The sequence below is a fragment of the Trachinotus anak genome, unplaced genomic scaffold, assembly GCF_046630095.1.
Source record: "Trachinotus anak isolate AG129_WGS33_773 ecotype Australia unplaced genomic scaffold, CSIRO_AGI_Tana_v1 ptg000007l, whole genome shotgun sequence".
Classification (NCBI taxonomy): domain Eukaryota; kingdom Metazoa; phylum Chordata; class Actinopteri; order Carangiformes; family Carangidae; genus Trachinotus; species Trachinotus anak.
In genome coordinates, this window is record NW_027273858.1 from 22,240,001 (window position 1) to 22,266,817 (window position 26,817).

At 41.4% G+C, this 26,817-nt stretch overlaps 1 protein-coding gene and 1 long non-coding RNA gene across 3 annotated transcripts in view; one reads left to right on the forward strand and one right to left on the reverse strand.

Annotated features, from left to right (window-relative positions):
- The window catches only part of bcl11aa (BCL11 transcription factor A a), a 57,052-nt gene that overhangs the window by 9,297 nt on the left and 20,938 nt on the right, over window positions 1-26,817 (forward strand). The window lies entirely within an intron of this gene.
- Window positions 23,837-26,246, reverse strand: LOC139623318 (uncharacterized). The gene is made up of 3 exons (XR_011691468.1): window positions 26,108-26,246; window positions 25,234-25,408; window positions 23,837-24,389 (listed from the first exon to the last, which is right to left on the reverse strand). It is a non-coding gene; the product is annotated as an uncharacterized lncRNA (long non-coding RNA).

Consider the following 26,817-nt stretch of genomic DNA (forward strand, 5'->3'; position numbering starts at 1 on the left):
TTCTCTATCTTTCCCTGCAACATTCGCAGTCAATGCAAATCTGGGACAGCCAATTGATACTGAGTCAATTACAGTATGTTTGGTATGTGTGTGTTTCATGCTGTAGCACATCCTGACGAGCCTACAAAGAGATTTCACACGCTGGCTGCCATTACTAATCTATTGGTGCTCCTTCCCTCCCTCTCTCTCTCTCTCTTTCTGTCTCTCTTTCTTTTCAACATGAGATTTTATTTAGTGGACTCGAGTGCAGCATCTGAACTCCTGTATTTTTGCACTGACAGTCTGACTGTGTCGGCGTCTTGAACAAGCTTACCGAATGTAAACGCCATGCTTGGTGTTGAAAATATCAGTAGCAGGACGACACATACAACAGGCCGCAGGAATGACTGGAACAGTTGATAATCTGCCACCAAGGCCAGTGGGCTGTGTTGTGTTTTCTATTCTGTGCTCAGAAACAAACAACAACAGCAAAAAAAAGACCCCGAACTCTCCATAAACTGCTTATTGGCAAAACTGTTGATCATTGTGTGTATGTGTGTCTGCAATCCAGATGGAGCAAAGAACTTCCCTGCTGACAAAATATGGACATAGTAATAAAACAATGATGGAAAAGATGTGTTTTGTGTTGCACATCAAAAAACTTAAACATGCTTTTCTCTGGCTTGAGCTGGGAAAGTCCAGACCCATGAACCTGTTGATTTATCCTTTATCCTGTTTGGTAATGTAATGCTCACAGCATACACACACACACGCACACACACACACACACCCATATTTCATTACGTAAGATAGAATTAGAGCAGCAGCACTGAACTGCAGACTAAATCTAGTCTGGTCTGGTCCTGGTCCTTCTTTTAAAGGGCCCCTTCAGAAATGTAATGTCACACTTTGATAAAGTTGGGGGCTCATGAGAGACAGATTAAAAGAAGGAATCATCAAAATCAAAGCAGCTGAAGCTGATATATCTTGATATTAAGTCCTGAAGGATCCTACATTTCCCATAATGCAACTGAGACATTATACACCTCTTTTCTCAGGCTAAGGAACTAACTGAGACGAGCAAACTGTTGCAGAATCTGTAGAGTTCTCCTTTAAATTGCTCTGGGTTGCTGAAGTGCCTTTGAGCAGGGTCAGGTCTGTTGCTCTGAACGTGACCTTTGACCTCTCTGTGGAGTAGGGAAGTGGAGGTTGGAGTTTCTCCAACCTAAATGACCACTTGGATCGTTTTTGTCCCCATGCTCGGATATGACTTGTTGGAGCGTACCGGCAGCAGGTGTACTGAACACTTGTTGTCATGGTAACAAGAATACGACCCATAGGAGCATACCAACGGTTGGTGTAGCGCACTGCCATTGTCACGGTAACAATAATAAACAGGTTAGGGCTTATGCACAGAAAGAACTTGGTCATTTTGAAGGGAAACAAACACCACCCACCCACTTTGTCGCTCTATATGCTCACATGACTTCCTCCTTTGATGACATAATTACTACAATCACTAGAGGTCACCTAACAAAAAACACAACTATGGGTTGTAATAAGCTGCTGGCACAGTCGTTTATCTGGTATAACAGCACTTTAACAGCAATTTGTTTTGGTCATCCCTTTTTTTTTTACAGTGTAAATGAGATTCACCATTGAGTAAATAATTTAGAGTGGATTTATATGACTTCTCCAGAACTATATCTGGTGAGTCTTCCTGGGAGAAATGGTCCGGTTGTGCAGGAAGTGATGCATTTTACATGTTTGGTGGGTTTGGAATAAATAGAAGAAGAGCAGGGCCTGAGCAGCAATCACCACCGCCACCTCCACCACAGACAACAACAACATCAAAGGGTAGAAAAAAAAAAAAAAGAAATCCAAGGGAGAGACATCACACTGCCCACACACTTTGACTGACAACTAGTCCCTGGGAAGACACACCATGGCGACGGCGACTAAAGATGGAGACAGATCTCCCAGATTAACGTGGTCGGCAAAACAAACGGTCCTAAGACAATGACAACAGCAGAGAACAATAAGACATTAAAGAGACCAGTGTTATTTCCCAGTTTGCACTATTTACAGCGGTGACAGCATGTCAGCGATGTGCGTGACGTCAAGCGGACTACTGTACGCGCTCAGTGATGGAGGCTTGTTTATTGATCTGGCTCTTTGTGTTTATGCGAGTGATTCGACATCCACGCTACATTTACTCCTCCGTGGTGAGAGGGAAAGCTGCTGTTTTTGGCTCACTTGCTGCTTGCAGTGTGTGAGTGTTTATGCCTGTGCACTCATAGACACACTCACACACACACACACACACACACACACACAGGCGTGCACACACACTCCTCTTGGTCTGCTCAGGGGGTGCACACATGTAACTCAACTCTCTTATTATGTTGAAGGCAGTTGCAGGCCTGTTCATAAAACTGTTTATACACTACAAAGCTTATTTATATAGGCCATTGGATTACAGACTGACTCTACACACACACACACGCACACACACACACACACACACACACACACACACACACAAACACTCACACACATTAGATATGTGCTCATTCAGTCCTTCTCTTTGTATGTACCTGCCATGACATATCCAGCGTCCTTACATGTATGTGTGTGTGTTTATAGTGTGAGTGAGCGTGTGTGTGTGTGTGTGTGTGTGTGTGTGTGTGTGTGTGTGAGCTGGCAGTGTGGATGCAGGACATCCCCTGGTTTAAATGTGCCAGGCTCTGAGCTGGCAATATGTGTGTGTGGCCAGTGTGTGTGGAAGGGCCTGGCTCTCCTCGCTCTGGTTTCATGTTTCCCATTTGGCTGAACTACTACTACAACTGCAGCAGAGCAGCACACACACTCACACACACACACTCTCGCTGCCATGCTGTGACTGTACGTGTTGATAAGTAGAGCGGGACAGTGTATGCACAGCTCTACAAGTAGGAGTGGGTCTAAATCTTTGGTTTTGGCATTGTTAGAGTGAGTCTGTTTCCTCCTCTCACTCCCTCCTTCTCCTCACCAAATTAAAAGCACGGTCGGTGCCAAATAAAGTAGAATTCATTTTCAAAGCAGGATAACATATGTAATCCCTGTGATCTCAGGCAGCTCGCTCACATATTTTGTTTTTCTTCGACATGGCACAGCGAATGTGCAAGATGAGCCGGCCGCGGACCCTGGTGGCGTTTAACAGGTTGTTCTTTAGAGCAAGTTCTTCTCCACCTCACCGAGAATAACAGGCGCAGTCATTTATAGTCATGCACCTACATTTTGTTTTAATAAATATTAAAATCTTGTTATGATAAGTCACTTTTAAGCCTGTTAACCTTGTAGCTGCAAATCTGGTGAATTTTTCAGATAAAAAATATGAAGGATTCAATTCTCCAGAACTGAGACAACTGCAGATGATTGACAGAGCGACAGATGACAATAACATAACATAACATAACATAACATAACATAACATAACATAACATAACATAACATAACATAACATAACATAACATAACATAACATAACATAACATAACATAACATAACATAACATAGTCCACTTAATCTTTTACACAATTTTATTTAACAGAAATGTCAAATATTCACATTTCTAACTTGAATATTATATTTGTTGATTTATCTCAGCGACAGTAAAATCAGCCTCTCTGGGTTTTGGACTCTTGTTTGGCCACATTGGGTTTTGGGAGGATGTGATGGACCTTTCACCTTTTCTGACATGTAATAGATCAAACAATAAATCAATAAATCAAGGAAATGATCAGATTAAACATTAAAACTAATAAAAAAAAACCTAATGGATTGCATTGTCACAAAACCTAAAACAAGGATGTTTCTCAGATTTGGTCATTTGAGCTACGTGGTTTTCACAAGACAGCATTTGAAAAACAGTTTTTAAAAAAAAATTATTTAATTTTGTGTGGTAGTGTATTTGTGTGTGTGTGCGTGTTTGATAATGAGGCTAATGCTGTTTCTTCCTCACTACTTGCAGTAGTTCCCATCCTGAGGTCAGGAGCCCACAAAGGATCGCAGCACACACAGTACACACAAAAACACACACACCACACATGTAGACATAAGTGACACATTCAGGCAGGCACGAGATGATTGACAGGAGAGGAAAGAAGAACAAAAGTCATAATTCTGCTTTGCCAAATATTCTTCCCATCTTCCTCTAATTTTGCTGTTTCCTTGTGAATAAGCTGCAACTGTGAAACCGGTTCAGTAAACATCACCCTCTGCTCATAACTGATGTAAACACATGAAACTGGTTCTGAGGGTTAATGGTGGAAACTGCTTCATGTTTTGGTGTCAAAGGTCAAACGAAGTTTGGAGCCACTGCTCTGTGGAATATCTTCCACCTGACTTCAATATCCCATCACATTTTTATCATCATCATCACCACCCTGACTTCCCATCATGCACTGTGATGTCTCCACTTCCTGTTATAATGAAACCATATTTAAAAAAAAGATATTTTCAGCTCATAATAAGTCATATAAAAAAAAAGAATCAACTATATTTCAGTGGTTATTGTCATGTCAAAACCTCAGATTTTGAGGAATGCACTATTTAATAAAAAATAAAACAAAAAAACCCAAAACACACACATAAACAGGCACACAATGTGCAGCAGGAACTCCCCCACCGGCAGCAGCAGCAGCAGCAGCAGTGACTGACTTTTCCCGATAATTTGCGGAGTCTCATTTGAATTTTAAGCGCTACTTTAATCTTCAAAGCTCAAACAGCTTTATGAATATGCATGCAGTGGGCAGACTTTAGTTCATTACCTAGTTGTAAATTCTAATGACCATTAGGCCCTCACAGTAATTGCCAATTGTTTTGCATTTTTGATTGGCCTATTACCATGCGCATTCGCGGCGCACATCAGCTACGCTTGTCAGAGCCGGCATGTCAGGGGGTGTTTGTGTGTGTGTGTGTTTTCTCATTTGTGCCTTGGGTGAGATATATATATGTGTGTGTGTGTGTGTGTGTGTGTGTGTGTGTGTGTCTGTTTTAGGCTAATATAAATGAAAGTTGCATTTTTTTTTTTTAATTGTGTGAAGACTGAGAGCCGAGCCAGAGATTGGACATATTTAATTTACATGATGTCTTGTCTGTTCCCTCATTACACTGCTTGTCTCTCACAAACACACACATAAACACACACACACATACACGCACACACACACACACACACACACACACACGCACACACTCGTAGAATATACCAAATGCAAACCATCTGGCTCTCTCCTGTATGTGTCGGTTTTGACATGGTAAAATGATTTCTCAATGCCTATCTCTCTCTCTCCCTGTCAGCCTATTCATTTTTACTGCCCCCACCCAACCTCCTCCACCCACCCCCCCTTTTCTCTTTCTCCTTGAACAAACAGATGTCAGATACCTCTCTTTTCTCTCTCCTCATCCCTCCCTAACTCTATCTAAGGCTGCCATTTTGAAGACAGTGATTCGTCTTCCTAAGTGAGTTTGTCTGTAAACATGGATGAAAACTCCTAAAAAGAGAGAGAGAGAAAGAGAGAGTGAAAGAGAAAATGAATTCCATTGTTCTGTCCTCAGCAGAAAAATGCGGCGCTTTCTGTGTGTGCTGCACACACACACACACACACACACACACACACACACACACACAAGAAAAATAGGCACCTGTGCATAAACACTCGCTCATGGACACACACCTTGTGCTTCCTTTGTACTCAGAGAGAGGCCGCTTCTGACACTTGGCTTTTGTGAGCGGAAGAAAGAAGAAGAGAGTCAATAAAATAAATTAATTTTCATCTAATAATGAGGCTGGACAATTAAGGAAGTGAGAACAAAGACGGCAAAATAACAAACAAGAAAAACTGGTGCACAGGCACCAATCTTCATGTTTTCTTCTTCACTTCTCTTTGTTGCTTTTTTTCCCCTCTTCACCCTCCCTTTCTACCCCCAAAAGAAACACACACACACTCACACACACACACACACACACACACACACACATTTGTCTTCTTCCTCACATCTTCCCAGTTTGTGTACAAGCGCTGTGAGGGAGATATGTGAACCTACATAGCGATGAAAAGGAATTCTTAATTGCCCAGAAATGAGCAATGTTACAAATGGCGGTGTAATGGACGCAGCCGAGTGGAAGGGGTGTGTGTGTGTGTGTGTGTGTGTGTTTTGAGGGGTTGTCTCCGGTGGGACTCACAGGGCCTGTTTCCTGAGGTCTCTTTTAGCCCCCCCTGTAAACACACACACACACACACACACACACAGACACACACCCTATATACCTCTGGCTGCTGTTACTCACTTCAAAGTTGTTAATATTCAGCTGGGAAACTGTATCCAGAGCACAGCTAAATTATTAAGCGTATGAACTTTTTAGGCAGTAAGATGAACTGATGGGCCACATCTATGAGATCCTCCTCTTCTGCGTGTGTATGTGTGTGTACATGCCCTCTCCTTCTGCCCAATGCTTGGTCTTTGGCCAAGGGCATGCATAATTGATCTCTGTGCCCGCTATCATTTTCTTGATGTAATTGCCCCAGTAAGATATGATGAAATCTAATGGATAATTTATCCCAGCAAAATGGATAAAGAACTGAGAAAATGTACTTTTGTGTGTGTGTGTGTGTGTGTGTGTGTGTGTGTGTGTGTGTGTGCATGTGTGTGTTTAGTAGTACAATAATACACAGGTGTGTGTGGTGAGTCTAATGGTAACTGACACTGTTGCAAAGGGGAAAAAAAACAACAAATTCAGCATGTTGACACTTTTTTAAATTTTTAAAGGTAACTTCACCACAACTGTCAGATTTAATTGCTGAACTCAATAATTATAATATCTATCTATCAAGTGGAAAAAAAAAAACTGCATGAGAATATATGCTTTAAAAAAAAAAAAATCAATGCTTTCCAGGTAAAGTCAAGGCTGAGGTCTGTGGTTTGCAGCTTAACTTCTGCTGCATCAATGAGACGTTAGAACATCAACTGTGTTTTTTTCAACAGCATAAAAAGCTTTTGAGCGTTTGAGGGTTCGATAAATTTTCCCAACCTGTAGAAGAACCCTACAATTAGAGTTAACCAAAAGAAAATGACAAAAAAATGCCCCCAAAATTAGGCCAGTAGCTCAAATGTTTGACCTAGCCCAATGCCCCCCCCAATCCAAACGCAGACCAGAGAAAAAAAATTACTTAAAAATAATGACATCACCTCATCTTGTTAAATAAATATCCACGTGTGAAAGAGAGACAACTTCCTTGAACTCTTGATCTGCAGCAAATAAGCCACGAGGGAGGTCTTTTGTGTGATTGTGTTTTTTAAAGCAAAGAAACAATTAAAAAAAAAACACCTTCAGCTGCTCTTCATGAATTTCTGTCATTTCTTTCTCTACCTGTCTTCCACTTCTCTTTCTTTGCCAATCTCCTGTTTTTCCCTTCAGCTTTTTTTCTTCCTGTGCTGCTGCAGTTTGCCGTTGTGATGTGTTTCAACATGCTCTGGACTGTAGTTAACACAGCCAATCACTCTCATTCACACACACACCCACACACACACACACCCACACACACACTTTGTATCTCATTTCATTTATTGGAATCTCACCTGTCTCCAAAGATATTTGACATCTTTTTGTTTCCAGCTCATCAAAGAAGTTTAAAAGTCGCCTCTTAAGACAAATTCGTGTGTGTATGTTTGTGTGTGTGCATGTAACACACCCCGAGCCCCGACAGACAGACAAACAAAGGGTGTCTCACACGAACACACACACATGTGCATACACACTGTTTATCTTTGCCATACAAGGGAAACGCAGGCCCTGATCTGCAACGCTGGGAGAGGTGTTGAAAGAAAGGTGAGGGGGGGGGGGGTGACAAAAAAAAGACAAAAAAGAGAGAAATAGAGAGGGGGGGGGGGGGTGAGGAGGAGAGGGTATAGGGGTAGCACGCCCTAGGGGGATAGGGGATGTGAGAGAGAGAGGGTAGAGAGAGGTAGGAGAGGCTGGGACCTGGTGGTGGTGGTTGTCCATTAACAGACGAACTTGGCTGACATCCAACTGTTTGATGACACGGGTGTCATAGGGCTGTGTGTGTGTGTGTGTGTGTGTGTGTGGATGGGTGGGTGTGGGGGATGCACACCAACACACACACACACACAATTACACACACTATCTTTCCTCGCTCCAGCTCCGCATATGAACGTACTGTAAACTCTCATTCCCATTCTTGTCTACCTGCATACACTCTCTCTCTCTGTCTCTCTCTCCCTCTCTCTGTCTGTCTCTTTCTCTCTGACACACACACACACACACACACTAACACACAGTTCAACAGGACCAGTCCAGACTGGTTTGCTGGCATGGAACGTGTGCCACGCAGGGTTAAAGAAGGAAAGTAGAAAAATGAAAAGCAGCAAAAAAAAAAAAAAAGTTCAAACGCACACTGAAAAAGAAAAAGAAAATTTTTACAGCAGATTTGCACTAATGCTGCTGACCCGCCGAGCCCTGCGCTTCAACAGGCGGAGGGATAGAACGAAGGAAAAGCTGCACATGGAGAAAGACAGATAGACCAGGAGGAAGCAGAATATACATATTTTTAACCTTTGTGGAACTGTTGCTTGTGTAACTGAGCGCGAGTTGACAGTGCAGGAGCGCATTTATATTTACAGCAGCAGCAGAGGTCAGGAGGTGCAGCAGGAAGGAAGGAGGGGAACACACTTTCTGTAAATTCTCACTGCCAAGCTGCCGAGCAGGTTCAGTGGGTTTGATGCCTTGCTGAAGGGCACTCTCATGTCAGTGGTAGCCGGTTGTTGCCTGGTGGGAAAGTGGTTATGAGCTGTGTTCTAACTTGGTAGTTGTATTTCTTTGCCGTCATGCCATTCTCTTACCGGATTGAAGGGACTGGTGTTATGCACGCTGGCGTTTTTATTCCAGTCCTACTTTGAAGACAGGTGTTATGTTGCCATTCGTTCCATTTTTTTTTCTTTTAACATGTGTACTTTAATGGCTCTTTTTAAATTGTGTTTCTATTATTTTAATTGTGGTTGACAGGGGTTTTTCTTTCTTGTAAAAATGCTTAGTTAAGATAATTGTTGAATATTCTTGTTTGGATTTGGCATCAAATTCACTGTACACACTCACCTCGACATGATTTTGCTGCCCACATGATAAAGCATGTGCTCTTCGTCTCTATCATGTTGTACAAGACGCCCTGTCCTGTTTACTTGTAACCAGGGTCAAAGGTCACGTGGAGTTGTGTGACTGTGAACATACAGGGAATAAGCTATAAAGTCTACAGTTAAACCAAACGGGAGGTCAATACTAACACCTTCAAGCAGAAGATAGCAAAGTATTGAGGCATTTCTTGATCAAAGGTCACAACTTGGCATGTTTTAATTACCAGAGCTCTAATAAATGACTTAAAGGTCCCATATGTTACACTTTTTCTTGTCTTTTATTTGAAGGGTTGATATCCATAAGAAGATATATTTGTGGTTTTCAGTCCTTTTTCAGATTTCTCTCTGAAGCTCTAGCAACAACCAGTTGAGGCAGGGCTGCTTTGTTGTGACATCACAAAGTTACAGAAGTCCTGACGGCTTGTTTTAAGGGTCAGTCTCTGAATACAGCCTGTATGCATTTCTCTGTGGACTGAGCTGCTTTATAATAATTAAAAAAAAAAAAACATGGAAAATCTACCTTTATACAATATGGGACCTTTGAAAAAACTGGGAAGGGTCAGCTCTAATCTAGCATGCCATTATGGTGTGTTGTAAAATGTTAAACAGGAATGTTTCATTTGCATCTTGAGAGAAAAGTGTTTCATATTTGATATATTTTACTGGTTTGTCAGACATACAAAAGATGCAAGATGGCTGCATTGTCCAAAGTTTTTTGCTTTCCCACATAGAAACACATGAACATACACAGAAAATTGCACAATGAGATCTTCTTCTCTTAATGGTTAAAACCTTATTTTGGAATGTCACAGTAGCAATGCAGGACACTGCTGTTGAACTCCTTTGGTTATGAAAATTTCATCAGGTTGTAGTCAAACCTGACAGATATCAGTAGTTGTGAGAGGTACAGTGCAGACAGATGTGTAGACAGAGCCGTACTTTGCACCTCCCGGGCCCCTGTGTGTCTCTGCATATATTTGTGTTGTACAGCCTCCATGCTGAACCTTGTGGTTTCACACTAAACATATGTAATGTGTATTTCTGTTGTTGTAGCATTTTTTCTGTCAGCGTGCATACATGTGAATCTTGACATACAGTCAATTTGCTTGGCTGTTTTATAGTGCAGATGTCACATGGTTATGTCATTTACCAAGGGTCAGCGGGTGTGTACTGTATGTACTGTATGTGCCACATGATAGGGGTAGGTGGTATGTGGAGTTTGTGTTTGCAGTGTAGGCACTTACAGTACATGCAACATGAACTGTGAACTGGACACCGTGACCTGCACCTATAAGTTCAGACCGAGACATATGCTGCGCAGTCGGTTTATGTAATGTGTCCTCCTGCAGCCATGCAGCCACCTTTTAAAGGCTTTCTACATTCTAGAAATTATGTTTCTGTAGAATTAAACTACAAATATATTTTTTAAGGAAACATTCAGTGGCAATTATAATTTGTGTGTTTTTTTAAGCTTCACATTTAATAACAGCAGTGGAGATACCATGAGGTGGCGGGTGTACAAAGCTTGTGACTGTCACACCAGAACTCGGGGTTTGCATCCACAGTCTCATCTGTGGTTTAAACAACAGAAGCACTTTAGTTAAAATTAGTAAAAGATTGTGGTGTCTATTAAATGTGAAGTCACTGCAGCTGTAATGTTGTTGTGCGCAAAAATATTTGTTGTGTCACCATAAAACCAAAACAATGAGCTAAAAGAAGCTAAAGCAGCACCGAGCTGATTGAACTCACAGTGGGGTGATAACTCTCTGTGACACCTTTCACATTACATCTGGTCATCTTCACATTACTAATGTAAAGATTTTGATTAGTGCAGCTTTAATATTCTTCTAAATATCTTTTCAAGCTGTCTAACCAGAGACAGAAGTTTGTCTACTTTTTTTTTTTTTTTTTTTACATACAGCATTTAGCATTATTTGCCAACATAATTTTGCTCCATGCTAGATTTCTAATAGCAGATGAAATGACTGGTAAACAAAGCCGTTTTTTTGCTTGTTGTCTGTTGTATGGTGCATTCGTTTGGTCACATGTGCCCATAATGAAAAATTCAATCTTAAAATTCTCGATAAGGTTGTCGGTGTTGACAATTTCTCAGCCTGCTCCTTCACGGACAACGACTGCTGCGCAAAAACTGCACTCGAAATTGTCGGATCTTCTTAAATTCTATATTTTAAAAGTACTTTAAATACACCTCCCTCATCCTGAAGTGTAACATGTTCCATCTCATATGCCAGACACTTCTCCTGCATCGAGGTGTCGGCTTATTGGAAATCACTGATATTACAAAACAGCTCTGTGTGTATGCATTGGTGGCTAAGATCTCTGACCGCTGCTGCAAATTGTGTAAAGGCAGGGCCAGTGCACCCATAATTTCAACACACACACACACACACACACACACACACACACACCCCTGAGGCTTGTAAGTGGTGTAACTTACTGTTCCTACCTTTGGCTATATCTCTCCTCAGCCCCCCCCCCCCGCAGGCTGTTTGTGGCAGTATTTGCTGCATTAAAAATGAGAGCTGCTTGGCTCGGAGCTACCACATCGGCCACCTTCTTTTCTCCCTCGCTCTAATCTTATGTAAACACAGAAATCAGCTCCCAGCTCGCTCTGGCAGATGCAGGCCAGCAGTGATGTCCCACTGTGATATATCCCTCTAAAGCCTGGATTAAAAAGTTTGGAGGCACGGGGCATTTTGAGGAAGGGGGGGGGGGGGGGGTTGCTGTCATCTCTGTCTGTATTTCTACCTGTGAAGAAAGACTAGACAGTTTGAAGTAAGTTCATAAGTTGGAAAACTTAAGAAAAAAAAATCTTTAATTGTTCATGAGAAATAAATGTTTGCACTTCACAGGGATCTATTTTTTCCATGAATTGGAGGGGTTGGAGGGGGATGGGGCGGCATCACTACACTTTTAAGTGTCTAGTCTGCCAGAAATCCACACAAAAAAAAAAGAGAAAAGTGCGGGAGGGAAACAAGCATCCCAAAGAGAGACAAAGATAAAGTGGAATAAAGAGACAGAAAGAAAAAGATATCTACACCACGCTGAAAGAGGCATGTTGTGATGTGACCCATGTCCAGCTCCGTGTACACATAAAAGCATCTGTCTTCAAAGATATATTTTATGTATGTGTGTGAGTGTGTGTGTATGTGCGCGTGTGTGTGTGTGTGTGTTTATCTGCATGCCGCGGCTGTCTGTGTGTATCTGTGTCTGTGAATGATCTATGGTTTGTGTTTACCGTGCCATATTTTGGCCTGGCCTGCCGTCACCGGCGTATGAATGATAAATTGCGGATGTCCATCGGATTCACCCGAGCACCTGTGGTCCCTCACTCCCCCGGCCGTGTGGCAGGAGAGCAGGAGAAATAAATAAATAAGAAAAGTAAGAGATAAACAAAAAGGCTTCTTAGGGACTTTTTTTTCATTTGTCTCCAGGGCTTGTTCAGGATGCAACTGCAATCTCTTCAACCGCTTTTCTTTTTTTCTGCCAGTTTTTTCAAGTGAAATTATCCAGCCGCTGTTATCCACCTCTGACCTGAATCAAGCTTTCCCTTCTTGACTCAACATGTTTAAAATGAATCTAGCTTTTTGTGGAGGTTTTAAGTGTTCAGGTTTGTTTTTTAAAGGCCCTTGTCTGGGTAATTTAAAGCTGCAGTTGAGGATTATTTACATCATTTTTATTATTTGCTCAATTTACTGATGAATATTTTGATTTATAAATCATATAAATCACAATTTCTCAGGGTGCAAATTGACATCTTTCTTGACACATTTCTTTAAACCTAAAACTATCCACTTTACAATAATTGAAAACAGAAAGAAAGAGCAGCCGCTCTCTGTCCCTGTCTTTTTTGTTAATACACCACACTAATCACTGGATGAGGAACACTCTTGGACACTTAGTCATCAGTTTATCTTCTAACTGTCTTTATCAATTGCTTATGAAGTTGTGTGTCTGCAGATAAAAGAGATTTCCCTCTGAACCTGCAGGTTATTGTTTGACTGGTAAATGGAGATTATCAGACGCAGGTTGAGATAATCTAATCACCTGTAGAAACAAGGACTTTATATCCAGGAAATCCTTGTTTTAGGTTAAATAAGCAGGAAGCAGCATGTGTTAGAGGTGCAAACCAGACATTTAAAGGTCCCATATTTTACACTTTTTACAAGTTGATATCCATAAGAAGATATATTTGTGGTTTTAAGAACCAAAAACCATCTCAGTGTAGTTTTATATCTCCTCTCTCTCGGGCTTCTCTCTGCAGCTCTAGTGACAACAGGTCAGTGAGCAAATCAGAGGAGAGAATCTGAGCCTCTTGTATAAAGTGAGTGACTGAATAAAAATGTAACAGATTTCAGGTAAACACAGAAAGCGAATCCTGCATCCTGTGGGTCTTGGTGAACCATCACAAAGTTCCAGAAGTCCTGACGGCTGGTTTTAAGGCTCAGTTTCTGAATACAGGCTGTGTGCATTTCTCTGTGGACTGAGGCTTTGATACTTTCACAGTATTAATATAGAATCTGGACCTGCTTTATGATCAAAAGAGACATGGGAATCTCACTTTATACAACATGGGACCTTTAATTAAATGAAAATGTCCCTTTAATCAAACAGAGGTATGCGGATTCTGGTTCCCTCCGGGCTGTTGTTCCACTTGGACAGAACAATTTCTACTATGGGCAAAAAGTGGTGGAAAATGTGGTTCTGTTGCTTCTTACTGGTTCAGATGTGATGAAGCTGGTGTGGTTTGGAATGATAAATGAGTGTGTGTGACGGCTGTTATTTTCGCGTCGCTGTCAGGAGCGAGAGCAGATCAGGACTTTTTGAGTCACACTCCAGTTTGTTTCTGATGGAGACTCCTCCACACAAGAGCTCAGTTCACACACACTTGGACACAAGACTTTTGCCCCATAATTCCTGTGTTACATTGGTGTCTTTTGCATCCCCAACTCTGACCTATTTTTACCATTGTATCCCTGCTGAGACTCCAGCCTGTGTGTGTGTGTTGTGACGTATCTGCAGTGCACAGTGGTCTGATGTCTGATTTGTGGTATGCAGAAATAACTCAGGCTTGTTTCTGCCCTTTTAACACATGCCCAGTTCTCAGTGTGTGTTTGCATGTCTGACGTTGCACATGGCTGCATCCTGTTGACCACTGAGGCCGTCATAGCATCGCTACTCGTCCTTTCCCTCCTCCACCTCTTGGTTTTTGTCCCAGCTTCTCCTTGTTTTTTTTTTCAGTCTTCCTCTATGTCTCTCTCTCTCTCTCTCTCCCTCCCTCTCCACCGTGTGTGTGTGTGTGTGTGTGTGTGTGTGTGTTTTCCTGGCCTGCTTGTCTCAGTAACAGTAAATACCCTTGCCACCTGACACAGATCCACCTTTCTACTTGACCGCGCACACAGAGAAGGGCAACCATGTGTGTGTGTGTGTGAGTTAAAAAAAAAGTGTATTCTCCAGTGACCCTCTGCCCTCTGGTTTAAAGGACTGGGTGAACGCACACACTCGCTCACACACAGTGTCCCCCAAGCAGCCCCCTTCTCTGAGATAAAACACAGGTTTAATCTTTGACACTGTGTCCATACTGGCCTCTTTGCAGGTGAGGAGAGCCTCCTGGGGAGTGTGTGTGTGTGTGTGTGTGTGTGTGTGTGTGTGTGTGTGTGTGTGTGTGTGTGTGTGAAACTGTTAGTTGCAGCCTGACCTAAATGTGGAGGACAATAGCCTGGAGGCTGTGTGTGTGTTTGTGTGTACAACCTGTACAGTATTGTGTTGTCTTCTTTGCTGTGTTATGTATGTTTGTGTCTTCCCATTTTTTTTTGGTTTTCTTCCCCGTCCACCTCCACACACTCTCAGCCTCCATCTTTTCTTCAGTTGGTGACACAACTGTATCACACACTGGCTTTTGAACCGTTGCGATTTATAATGTGTCATAATGTGTTTGCAGGTCCCGCTCTGTTCAAATCAGTCTGTGAGAGCTGGTCTCAAACAGGAGGTTTTCAAAATGACATCTCACTTCCCTTTAGTTACATCTGACCATATAAATTGTTTTGGTTTTATATCTCCGTGCTTTCAGATGCTCTGTGATCTTTCTGTAAAGCCCAACTAGGAATAAGAGTTAAAAATAAGCAATAACTATAAAACTCTCTGTGCAACACATCAGTTTCATGCTTTGTACTGGAACTATGTTAAATTGCATAGTTCCTATTAAATGAATAAATAAAAAAAAAAAAGTTGAAATAATTGGAATATTATATTTAAAAATGAAGCAGCAATTAAGCTATCTTTCTCCTCTTATTCTGGATAATCTACAAAACAAAACATTAAAATATTTCCTTTTTTTTTAACTTCACATTTTATTTAAACTTTTTTGTTTTCTAACATCTTCCTGTCGCTAGCTCACCACTCTCCACAATGTATTTACATTTTTTTGCTGCTGTGAACATCACTTCTATTTCTCTATTTCCTTTGTGCATTGAACTGGACGCTCAAAGATCAGGCATTTTTTATTATGCATTCCGATGTGTTTGACTCTATTTTTCCATCATACATGTCACAAATAGCAGAATAGCAGAAAACGCTACGTCCAGCAAGATGTCATTAGCAGCAGCTTTCAGGTGCCAAACATCCTCACGCTGTGGCTCAGGAGACGTGATCATGAGTCAGCTCAGCTTGATGTTCAACCCATGTTTAACTATTTTAATCCCTTGTCATCACAGACTGAAGTCAGTCCGATACGCCTCAATACTGCACAATAGAATTACACAGAATTATTTTACATAAGCACCAAATAAAGTTCTGCTCGCACGCTCGCTGACTCGTGCTCGCCCACTCGCTGGCCTGTCTCTGTCTGCGCTGCTGTGTCTCTTCATCTCACTGCTTTTTCCTCACAAGAATCATGCTGTTTAAATTACTATCACTGTCTATAACGCTCATCGAGGCTGGGCAGAGTTTGACCCCGGGTTGAGAGGAGGCTGACCCCATCAGATTGACAACAATGCTGCATTGTTCAACTCGCAGCACTGTGAGAGTCTGATTGTGATGTAAAGGAGAAATTTAACACCAGTCTTACTTTTAAACCAGTAGTTATTCCCTAAACTAAATTGTTGTTTTTTTGTGATGATGATTAGTTATTAGAGGTGAAGATTAGTGTGTTTTGGTTGGAATGAAATCAGGACAAAACTGGTCAAGAAAGTTCGTGTTTCATGGCTTTAAACCAAACTCAGTCCCTCACATATGATACCAGACGCTGCGGCTGACTCATCCTGAGAAGGAAAATCAGTCCTGCAGGATAAATCTTATAATAGATGCCCAGAAGTGATATTTTGTGCCCCCAGCTTCAATAAAAACCCAGAATTTCTGTTTCTATTGCAGCGCTCTGTGATGATGGTGATGTTTCAAATGGAGATATTGACCTTTTAGGAATATTTACCATGTAATGCAATTATACCACTAATGGATTTGGCCCACTGATCTTTTTATGCACTGTGTCAGCGGGCCAGTAAAACATTGCTGGCTTTATTACAACACAGACGCACAAACCATGCAGACCAGTTGGGCCCTGTGCTCATTTGCGTGAGTATGTTCAACATCTATAATCCTCCCTCCCCTGTGCAATCACACACAGACGCAAACACACATGCATGCATGCACGCACAGCCACAAACACACATACACACACACACACACACACACACAAATGCACACACATGCACACCAGACCCCTCACGATTGTGTGTCTGCCAAGTTAGACGGCAGGCTGCCAGCAAAAAAGGGGGCTGTGACTGGGGTGAATGCTCATCTGCTGGGGTTAGCCAGTTATAGCCACACACACACACACACACACACACACACACATACTGACCCAGCGCCCATTCAGATTAACAGGGTTAATTAGCTCAACACGGCCCCCAACCCTGGCCACAGCAGAGGGGTGGTGGTCTCAGGCAGGGGTTACATGAGTGCTAGCTGTTTACGTGTGGAATGCTAATGTTTTTAGCCACCGAGGTCAAACCTGCTAGTGCTAATGAGCTAAATATAAACTTTCAGATTCTATAGGTGCAGTACAGTGTCAGCACAGTTACAGGTGACCAGCTGTCAGTGTCACTCACCAGTGTTAGCGCTAAACATCACAATTGAAGTACAGTTAGGTGATGAGTAGGCCTGACTGGAGATTGTAGTACACGCAGGCCAAAAGAATACTGAGAACTCATACATAAAGATAAATCAGTAATTGGTGACATGCTTTATTGACCATAAATATAATTAATCATTTGTAATACAGGCCTGCCCACACCACACACTACTTTTTTTATACGCTGCTTTTAATACAACTTATAGTTAGTTATTTTTCTTATCTCTGCTGTACTGCAGTTTTGATGAGTGTTATTCTAGGCAAACTGGAAACTGAAAACAATAAAACAAAACAAAACTCAAGGTCCACTCACTTACTTTTTCAGGACTTTTCTTTAATTAAAGAAAGGTCAAAATAAAGATGCCTTTAGTACCATTAGCTTTATACCCAGTTGTCATCCACTGATAAAGACCATAGATTAGTGAAAACTGATGAACTTTGAGGTAAAGTTGATTTAATATGCAGTGACAGTAGTACATTTACATGTTATAAGGTAATTTCACTTATGATGAGTATAACTATAAAAACATTTGTGTAATGTGAGGAGCTCATTAAAAAAAGTAAAGTGGACCTTAAAAGATGAGGGCATTTAACAGGCAGAGGGTTTAATGAAAGATACTGTTGTGCTGCATTATGGACGTTGTATGATGAAGCTTCCATATGGGGCTAAAGTGCCATAGTGCTCCATTAAATTTACTGTATATTTCCACTGTATATTTGTTACTAGTACTATATGTATGGGGATTTTATTTAAAAAAAAAAAAGAGAATTATATCCACCAGTATATTGAGCTCTAGTTCCAATCAAAGGAGTCCACTCCTTTGTGTTTCTGTGGAATTCAAGAGCAAACCTGAGCTAAGACTTTAACATCTGCTGTGCACAGAGCTGTGTGTTACGTTTACAGTGTGCATACTATTTATAACAGTGTGTAGGCTTACATATTCTACCAGCCACTTCTCAACGCTCCGCAATGTACGACCTCACAACTAAGTCTGTATCACTCCTCTGTGATAGCTTACCTTAAAACTCAAGTTTTTAAAAATCTCAACTGAAAGCTGCTTATTGCTGGATAATCTGAACTTCCCCATTTTCTCCGAGTCACTTGAACTTATCATCTTATTAAGACCAGCAGACGGGGGCCGACTGCTGGCACCTGCCAGCTACTGTCACACACGTCGGTCACTTCCTCTTTCACACGTCTTTTACGTTCACGCACACATCTGGCTGCAGGCCTGACAGAAACAGGTAGTGAAAAATGTGAATGGCTGTTGAGGCGAAACACGTCCGTCTGCGATGGGATTGATTTTAGTATGATTTGTGTATGAATGAGTGTATATGTGTGTCTGTAATCTCTTCTGTGTGTGTGTGTGAGTCACAGCGGTTTGTGTTCAGCACTCTGGTCGTCTCGTCTAAATATACCAGTGGACCATGAGAAAGACTCTCTCTGTCTCTCTCTCCCCCTCTCTCTGTGGCCACCAGCCTTCTGACACATCTTGCCACTCGGTCACCGCCTTTCACTTCTGATATTACACCGCTTGTGAGGGGAAAAGATTTGAATAGGAGCCATTTTAAGGCCTGTAACTGCATTTACAGATCTGTGATGGCCGTCAGGGGTTTTTTTTTTTTTTTTTTTGGAGAGACGTGTGCCGCTGCCTCGTTGAGACCTTGAGGTGCTTGGAGAGAAGAGGAGAGGAAGAAAGGAGGTGGTGGGAGGTTATAGTCAATTCTGTATCAGCCAGGCGGTTTAAGAAAGAACGACGGAGGAAAAAAGAGAGCGATACACAGACACACACTGAGACAAAGACGGAGGGCAGATGGTAAAACGAGTTGGAGCGATGTGTGAAAAGCAACAGTCAGCCTGTGTCTTCACTGTGTGCCAGCCTGGCCTAAATATGGCATGCTTTTGACACTTTCTCCCCTCACACACACACACCCCCACACACACACACACACTCTCCTTCTCTGCAAAAAAATAAAAATAAAAAAATAATTCGACTACATGAAGTCACTAAGACAAGTGTTGGGTTAAACTGGTCTGTGGTTGTTTTTAACAGGTTTTAACATAAAAGCTGTGAGCCCAGAGCCGTAATAACAGACTCACATCACACAGGTCCTCTGCTTTCCCAGAGCAGTAAATTCATATTGAATTACAGTAACAGAAACACTGATGGGAGCTCACACCCCTGACATGAGACACAAAACGTGACCAGTGACAGTGTGAATATCAGCGTGGGATAAATGCGACACTACTAATAGCCAAAGCACAGGTTGTTTAGGAACAGTTATGAAGAGCATATTCTGTAATAACATCTTCCAGTTGTGTAATAAGAAAGTAGGGGGCGACCTGATAGGTGAGCACTCAGGGTGCATACCCCGTGTCCCCTTTCCCCTGCTCTCTCTCCCATTTCCTGTCACTCTCCGCTGTCCTATCGAATGATAAAGGCATAAAACGGCCAAACTTAAATAACTTAAAAAATATATATATACAAGCTGTGATGTCAGCAAACTTATTCTGTTTGTGGATGGGTTATCAGATGGCTGGAGAGTCAAAGGCCTCAGTCTGCTAATTTTTTTTTTGCTTCACTGTTGGGTGTTGGCCACTTTAAACGACGATCCTGTATTTATATTTCAGGTAAAGCATTTGTTATGTAGGAGCAGGAGCCTTTGGGCCCCTCGCCATAATCCATTTATGGCTTTTATTATTGTAGTTGTTGTAGGATGGTGGAAATCAACATTTCCTGCTGGTGGAGTAATGTGCTATACATGACCATCCTGCAGCTCACTATGAAAAGGGTTGGATGATATGACAACATAAACTTAAAAGTTTTTATATGGATATAAAATCAATGTTTATAGCCTACTATGTATTGATCCTGGTCTTAGTCTGTAATGTTCACTGCAGCAGTGGTTGTTAAGAAAATCTAATAACACCATGAAGCCTCAAATCTGTAAAAGATCTCTGACACTACCTGGACATGGGTGCATGAGGTTAAACTCATTTCTTTGAATTTGAGAATAGAAATTTGTGCTTCAACAGAGTTAGGTTGATCTTTATGTGTGTGTGTTTGTGTGTGTGTGTGTGTTGGAAAGTTGGCTATAGTGGAATTGATTTATTTTTCATGTATTTAATTTGCTGGATAGCTAAAAACAGACCCCACTGTCTGGTCAGTGAATCCATAAACAGAACTTCACCAGATGAAAATGTACAATTTCATAATACACATTATATAACAACATGCAATTATGTATGTGTGACAGAGGATTTTATCCATATGAGTCAGTTCTATACTGTGACTGTTCATTTCAGTCATGACGACAAACACATTCTCTCTATTCTACCTTCTTTCTTTCTTTCTTTCTTTCTTTCTTTCTTTCTTTCTTTCTTTCTTTCTTTCTTCCTCCGGACTCAGAGTGTGGTTAGTTTTTCTCTCCTGCACCACTTGAGATAAGCGTATGTTCTCGCAGCCCATATGATCCTGACAGATAGCACTGACTTAATCCCACACACACTCACACATACATGCTCTGGCTCTTCCTCCTCCTATAGGCAGATGTATAGGGAAGTGAGGGAGGTGGGAGGGGTGGGGGGTTAGTTGGGACACATTTTTTTGGCAGCGGTTAGTAGGCAACATACAGTATACACACACACATATTCAGAGGTATGTTTCAACTTGATTTACAGGGCTTAGCTACGTGGAGCAGGGAGAGGGCGGGGGACACAGGGGGTGGGGGTGTTGGGGGGAGTATAGTTTACAGGTAGCAGGTCGGGGAAAAGAAGAAATATAGCGGCGATTGTATAACTGTTTTAAACAGAAGTGGTGCAGGATTTTACAGAGTCTGGAAGTGGCCGCACTGTAGGGAAACATGGAGTTTGTGTATATACACAATGCCATCAGCAAGCATTGTGGCTCACGTGAAAAGTTATAATTACAGAGGACATGCTGTCCCTCTTACTTTCAGTAGTATCCCACCACAGAGATATTAAGATGTAATAATCAATTCAACAAAATACATCATATTTATTGTAGAGATGAATATCTTAAAATCTTAAATGATCTGTATAGATATCAAAAAAAAAAAAATATTTTTTTCTAATCCAGTTGAATTGGCTGTTTCACCATGAGTCTTGAGATGTTCCAGTGACACAGTGGACAGTGGAGTCTACGTTTTCATCGCTTAATCAATAAGGTCACCAACTGACTTTATTGCTGGAAAAGATTGTTGATATTGGAGAATTCATTTACAGTGTTTTATGATGTCCATGTTCTACCTTAACTGTGCAGCTACCCTACAGAAAGATTAAGGTCGGAGTGGTTGTGGTTAATAAAAGACATCACAATGAAACACTGTGATGTAACTGCATCAGTCCTTCCTGCCTTTCCTACGTTTTCAGAGCTGATCTAAGGTTGTCTCACATGTGTACTTAGTGTGTCTTTGTTTAATCACTGTCCTGAACTCACAACCCAAACCTGTCTCCTAAAACTCATGTTTCTATACAAACAAACTGCAAAACAAATACAGCTTGTGACCGGATGATGTTTTCTAATACCAAAATGAGGATGTGTTGTCATATTAGTTATGGTGGCTACAGCATTACTAAACTTTTTAAAAGTTATGTTACAACTCTCACAGTGGTTGGTTAAAGGTCCTATCCAGTCTAAAGGAAGACGTCCGTGTGTTTTTGATTATAAAGCAGGTCTAGGTTCTATATTAATACTGTGAAAGTATCAAAGCCTCAGTCCACAGAGAAATGCACACAGCCTGTATTCAGGAACTGAGCATTACAACGAGCCATCAGGACTTCTGGAACTTTGTGATGTCACAACAAAGCAGTCACCACTCTTAGCCATGCTCCAATCCCAGCCCACCTGGACTCCTAGATTTGGTTTCTTTGAGTGTTTATCTGAATGTTATATTTTTGTTCGATCACTCAGAAAAGAGTCAGCCAGTCAGTAGAGAGGCTCAGATCCTCTCTTCTGATTGGCTGACTGACCTGTTGTTACTAGAGCTCCAGAGAGAAGCCTGAAAGAGGAGATGGAAAGCTATACTAAGATGGTTTCGGTTCTTAAAACCACAAATATATCTTCTTATGGATATCAACACTTCAAAATAAAACATAGGAGAAGTGTAAAATATTTAACATTTGAGAAAGACTCTGGTTTAATACTGAAATAGTTCAGACTCACCACCTTTCCCGAACCTTAACCAAAGTGCTTTTGTTGCCTAAACCACAGACAGGATTCTGGATTCCCACCCTGGTCTCTGGTGTGACAGCCATGCGATTTAAACACCCACAATCCACCTGCACCACCACCTGGTAACTCAGATTTTAAATGTGGCGCTTCATTCATTGCCTCTGAACTCATCTATAGTCATATACGGTCTTGTGATAGACTGACCAGCATCAATACAGTAAACGTTGCTCAAAATAGCAGGAAAGAACTGTTCATCTCATTTGCACATTGTTGTGACTCGTGCCATCTCATCCAGCAACTTGAGGCTCTAACATCACTTTCCTCCTGTGAGGCCACTCCCAGATTCTGCAGGTCTGAGACCAGCCAACACTGACAGGTTTTTCTAATGGGCTGAATGACCTTCTCAATGAGAAGCAGTTTTCTAAAGACTGCCTAACAGCTGTTCATAATATGATGGCCTTGTGGATTATTAAGGGCTAATGAGGAGGAGAAAGATATCCTAAAGATACTGTAGGTGAACAGTGTGTGTGTGTGTGTGTGTGTGTGTGTGTGTGTGTGTGTGTGTGTGTGTGTCAGAGCCTGAGGGCACCTGAATGTTTCCTCTTTCTTACTTGTGTTGGTTCACTTTCTTTTATCATGAGGCCATAGAAATACTGCTGAGGTGCTGAAAGACCTGCTGTTAACGCTGAATAAGGCTGAGCCGTGTGTTTGCCTGTGTGTGTGTGTGTGTGTGTGTGGGTGTGTTTGCTCGATGATGAGTGATGTTTATGTTTTGTCTTTCTCCCACCCTCTGTTCTGAAGGAGACAGACAGACAAAAAAAAAAAAAGGGAGGAGGGAGAGAAAGAGGTGGAGGGCGGGAAATAAACAGGTATGTCCGGCCTGCCATCTCCTTCTAGGAAAAAGTTGCGTCAGTGCTCGTCTTCTGCTCGAAATCGTGTCTGAACCTGACCCAATGTGATTACCAGCGCTCTCTACATGTGAGGAATGGACCCCGTTTATCCAGGGACCAGAGCCGTTTTCTACCTGCATTCAAATCTCAGGCTTTAAGTGCTCACAGCAGCAGCTTTAAGTGTTAATGGTGTCAGTTTCACAGAAAATTAGTCGGCGCAGTGGATTGAAAACTCAAAATTTCACCTGCCAAAAGTTATTACAGTGATGCTGGACGGGATGATATGAAAAGCTGTGTGTAATCCAGGAAAAATGGCCAGCAGATGTTTGAAAGCTGTCCATAAAAGAGACGTTTCAAGAAAATACGTCCAAATAGACTCATGGCATCTGGTACAGGTGTGTACGGATGTAAACCCTGTTTGGATGGGATTTAATCCTCCAGGGGAGGTGGTTTAAGTTTCATGTTGCATGTGTTGGTCAGTGATTGTAATCCCATCCATGTGCACATGTGGCATTTTTCACCCTCAACTATTATGATAATTACAGTCCTGATTACTTTGCTCATATTATTTACATCTGAGAGACACTTTTTTTTTTAAGTGTATGTTTGAGTATTTGTACACAACAGCTGCACAAGAGTTCATGTGTAAGTTGATAAGACAAAACTTTATTCACCCTGAAGCAAAGTTTTGTACAGAAATGGTCAGAATACAAAGCAAAAGAAATATTATTATTTTTATTATTTACTTTATTCCAGACACAAAGGTCCATATATATAATAAATAAGTGGATATTATTGTCACATGAGGGTTCGATATGTGGTTGTTGGATCACTCGATGAAAGCAAAAGCTGGATGGAGACAGATTCACTTTTCAAGTTGCACCTTTACTGTTCTTCACGCTTCGTCCACCTCGCCACAACAACACTTCCTGTCCCTAAGTCACATGTCGCTGAAGTAACCAATCAGAGGGCAGAAGGACTTAGCCTGAGGTAAACAGGAGGAAAACCACACAGATGGTTTCAGGAGGTTACTGTAACTGTTTTTAAAGACGCACATAAACATTTAAACTTGTAAGAATGTAAATAAGAATTGTGTAAACATAAATATGTGAATAATTAACTTTATAATCACTGTTCATATATTTTTAGTAAAATAACTCAAATATACAGTACGGATTAACACATAAACCTTACATTATCATAGTTGTATAACATGCACACATGACAAAATAAAGTAAAAAGAGAAAGATGATATAGGCCTACATGTAGAACACAAAATATAGCATAAATAAAGCAATAATAGAAACTGTGCAGAAAGATGATATGTTATACATATTACAAAAATGTTGGGAATGAATGGAAAAATGTATAAACTGTTTTAAGGGTTGCAAATTTGATAAAAAAAACTCTTAACAGACAGTAAAAATACAGGGCAAAAAGTCTATTTCCCATGTGCCCCAGAAGTAAAAATAATAACATGTCCCAAAATGTGAAAAAGACTCAAACTAAAGCGTTTCTCTTCCTTACTCTACATGCTCCTCACTTTGACAGAGAGCAGCATGTGGACACTCCTCCACCTTTATCTCAGGGGGGACGTATGGTTTCTCAATTATCCTTGTTTGGCTATCCCCTTCCGACCTGTGGCTGTATTTACGCGAATGCCCATTTTATCCATGGCTTCTAATGGCATATAAAAAAATCACTTCCCCAACAAAAGGCCCTCTCCTAATAGCTTTTCTGAGTTGTTTGGGAGCTGTTTGGGTTTGGTCATTAGTGGACCGTGAGTGTGTGTTTGCTTATGTGTGTGTGGTGTTTTGGACCAGGCTGACAGGCGCTAGTAGGTTGTCCTGGGGTGGTTAAGGGTTGGTGGAGGGTGGGGTGGGGCATCCAGTGCTGTGCCCATGAGGGTGGGGTTGGTTAGGGTTTGGGTTGGTGTGTGGTGCAGCACTTAGGCCATACTGGGCCTGATGGGAGTGCCAGGCCCCCACACCACTTTCCAAATCACTAATGGAGCATCATGAAGACACACATACACAGAAATACACAATGGTGTCACATGCATGAAGACCCCACCCCCCAACCCCTTCAAAAAAATAAAAAATAAATAAATAAAATACCACCTCTCTCTCTCTCTCTCTCTCTTTCTATCTCTCTTTCCCTCTGTTGCTTTTCACACTTCTCAATTATTTACGGGCCTTTTTGTCCGCTGCTGGTGGCTGGGCCCCAGGCATATGTCAGTCTATGTGTGTGCGTGAGTGTGAGTGTGTGCAGAAATGAATACCACTTCACACGCACAAACACAAGTGGCTTTCACATCCATCACACATCTTTTAACGTTCAGAAATATTGTCTGAACCATATGCCTGTGCAGGCGTTGACCAGTCCACAGAGGTAACACAGAGATGGAGTGCTGACACTTTTCAAATTTTAGGGAGAACTGTTTGTGTATATTTTTTATATCTTTATTATAAAACATACTTAAGTACATTTAGTCCTGTATCGCATATTGTTGATTTTTGTTCATAGTTTTTATAGCAAAGTGTGAAGTGGAAAAGTAAGGAGCAGTCATGTTATGCTGTTGAATGTTTTTGTAATGGCCAAAAATGTGCAGAGATGTGATGCAAAAGCAGTGGAATAGAAAAAAAAAGAAAGCAAAACCAAGGTTCATAAAATATATATAAATAAATAAATAAAAGAACTTACATAACAAATCCTAGTACAACTTTTCAAATGCATATGCTGCTTCATTTCCACTGGTAATTATTCCACAGAAATCAAATCTGTTTTTCTCACTGTTTTTAGCCCTGAAGCAACGAGGAGTTGATCTGCTCTTTGGTTGATACGTAACCAGGAGAACCCGGTCTTTCAAAAATAAATAAAAAAAAAAAACAGCAGAATTTTTCCCCCTTAGAGAAACAGAAGTCATGCAGCAGAGGGTAGCATTAGCATTAGCATTTGACTTTGGGGTCACAAGTTCTCCTTCTGATAGTATTGATTGTGACACTTGTTCTAGTGATATAACATCATATTATGTAACTCTGTAAAAGTGGTAAAATCTAATTCCTAAGTTGCTTGTTAACCAGGGTAAATCTATCTCACACCGAGGATGACTCAAACCCCAAAACACCAACTCTCACTCTCCTTCAATGTATGTGACTGGAGGTTTCACACACACACACACACACAAAAAATCATCTCTCCATCATCTGACTTTGGTTCCAGCCAATGCACACCTTGTTTCTCTTGGAGGGTGAAAGATTTCCTTTGGCGACGAGCGGGGGGCTTTTCCTCTCTGGGAGCCGTCACAGCTGCCTCGCACACTAGAATGAATTTAAAGAGGCAGGTAAACTGCTGCTCGCTTCGTATTAACAGAGCCATATATTTAGCCCTGTCTCTCTGGCTTTTTTTCCCCC